At 47.3% G+C, this 2,428-nt stretch overlaps 1 long non-coding RNA gene across 1 annotated transcript; it reads left to right on the top strand.

Annotated features, from left to right (window-relative positions):
* Positions 1-477: 477 nt before the first annotated feature.
* LOC138110508 (uncharacterized) lies at positions 478-2,122 on the top strand. Its single transcript, XR_011150967.1, has 3 exons — positions 478-617; positions 1,694-1,931; positions 2,050-2,122. It is a non-coding gene; the product is annotated as an uncharacterized lncRNA (long non-coding RNA).
* Positions 2,123-2,428: the final 306 nt, after the last annotated feature.

Below are 2,428 nucleotides of genomic sequence, written 5' to 3'. Positions count from 1 at the left end.
GGATGGCTTTCCTCTCTGTGTCACAGTATCATCAGGATAGCTACATGCCAAGAACTGCACTTGGCTTTGTCTCCATTTTGGAGGCGGAAAAGGCATCAGAAGCTTTTTCCTGGGAAAAGGCACACAAAGACCACCAAGCCTTGTGCAGGTGAAGCAGGAGGACAGAGATAGACAGATGTGTGCACACATCTGTGCACATGAACACACACACCCCAGAGACCTCAGAGAGCCACAGGAGATGTCATCACACTTTAGTCTTCTCTTGATAAAATGGGAGTATCTGAAAAGCCAGGGAGGAAACCTGTGACAGGGGGATCAAATGTAAGTGCTGGTGTCCCTGTGAGATGGGGGCTGTTCCAGTCATAATGTAGTTTGTGGTGGTGCCTGTATAAAAAAAAAGCTTTTGTTTTTTTCAGTTTTAGCTATGAAGTTGTTGTTGTCTGTTCTGTCTCTCCCTCATTTTTCTGTAAGTCTCAGGTCTTCTGCTTGTTTGCTTTTGCACACACTGAAACCTGTGCTCTGAAGCTGTCCGAAAACATCTCTGTGATGTGCCCTTCCCTCTCAGCTGTGCAGGGATGCTGCAGTCCCATAACAACATGGAGATGGGGAGGCTTCAGGTGAGGGATTTTGGATCTATACAAGACAGACAATCAATGCAACGAGGCACACTTGCTGATTAAAGAACCACACCAGAACATCTTTAATGAACAGTCAAGTGCATGAGCTACACACTGAAAAATTTTTGCTTAAGACTCTCCTAAACCCCAGCTTTTGCTGACAGCAGGAGGGTGTGTGGGTACACATGGAGGCAGTGCAGCAGCAGCAGGGTTTCTGCTCTGGGCAGATGTCCCACATGGTCCCTCCAAGAGGGTGCTTATTTTAGGGCCCAGCACAGCGTGTCCTGGCACACTGCCCAGTGGGATTCGCTCCACCCTTTGCTGAGCACTGCAACCACAGAAAAGCTTGCACAAGCCCGTCCTCCTGGGCCACAGCTCCAAGGATCTGTGGAGGGGCCTGGCAAGTGGCTAAGTGTCTACTGGTGGCACAGGCCAAATAACTCTGGTTGCTCTGGGGTGGTGATAACAATAGAATTATACAGACAGCTCACAGCAGGCAATGGGTGACAAATTATTGTGGAAGACTGAGACTCTGGAACAATCTTTCTTCTGTATTACATCTCTCATGAATGTTGTCTTATGTTCTGCTTCCCCCAAAACCAAAGGATCTCTCAGCAGGTAAATACCATTTCCCCAGCAATTTCCTGGGACAATGGTGGCTGCTTTGTGACTCTAGTGGGCACCAACACTTAGGTGACTTGAAAAATTAATCATGCAGCACCACACAGGGGCATGTTAAATCCACTGTTCTGAATTTTCCTGTGCTTGAATTGCATAAATTGGATAAATTAATGTTTAATTAAAATACAGCCAAATTATCTCACATATAATTTTAATAGGATCTAATTGTGGCACTTTGAGTGATTTAAATTTCTGATACACTAAAAAAAAATCTGTAAACTAGTGCCTGTTAGTCCACTGCCTGGTTGCATTTGTTAAAACTGAGAGCAGTTTCACATCTGTGTGTGCTGCTGATGTTGGTGTCTCCTCCTGCAGAAGGACAGGTGGGTGCCAGTGACAGATGCTCATCAAAGACACTGGAGATTTTAATCTGGGTCCTTTTCTCTGACTGACAGCTAGAACAGCTCTTCTGTGACATTCTGGGGAGGAAGAATTCATTGCCTCTCCTGTGGAGCCCGCACTTCCCAAAGATCATGACACTGCTCAAAGCAACAGAGAAGTGCAAAGATCTCACAGCAGAGATCTCAGCTGTGTTGGGGGTTCCTTCCCCACAAGCACCAGTAGTTCATGTCCCAGAAGGTGTCCAGAGAAGATCCACAGGTTGCAGTGACTCACCAGTGAAGCCGTGGCCAGGTCTGGCCCCCTCAGCTAAGTACTCACCCCTTTTTCTTTTTGCAGCACGGCCACAAGGCTGGAGCATGGGTGGGATAACCCTAAAGTGAGCATTTGTTCTCTCTTGTACCTTCTCTAGGTGTACTGAAGACAAAGCTGCCTGCATCCTGCACCAGGCTGTCCTGTGATAGCATTTAGCAAAGTGCAGGGATGAGTTACTGACTGTGCAACACAGCTGGTGGTGCAGCCAACCATGGTCAGCAGTGGTGGTTTTCCTTTGCCAGACCTTCACCCCTTGAGGGTAAATAAATGTGATTCCCTGTTGGTTTGTAGGTAGTTGATACTTTTGCTTTAAAGAATAGGTGGGACTTTGTGTTGGGCCTGAGCAGCAGCCCTGGTGACAGGCACGGTGTGAGGACACAAGGCCAGGCAGGGCCTTATGAGAAAAGAGCAGAAACCTTGGCTTTTTCCTTCTAGCAGCCAAAGAAGGGCAAAAAAGGCTCTCCATCAGGATATCA

The sequence above is a fragment of the Aphelocoma coerulescens genome, chromosome 4A, assembly GCF_041296385.1.
Source record: "Aphelocoma coerulescens isolate FSJ_1873_10779 chromosome 4A, UR_Acoe_1.0, whole genome shotgun sequence".
Taxonomy (NCBI): domain Eukaryota; kingdom Metazoa; phylum Chordata; class Aves; order Passeriformes; family Corvidae; genus Aphelocoma; species Aphelocoma coerulescens.
This window is presented reverse-complemented; position numbering and strand designations above follow the sequence as displayed.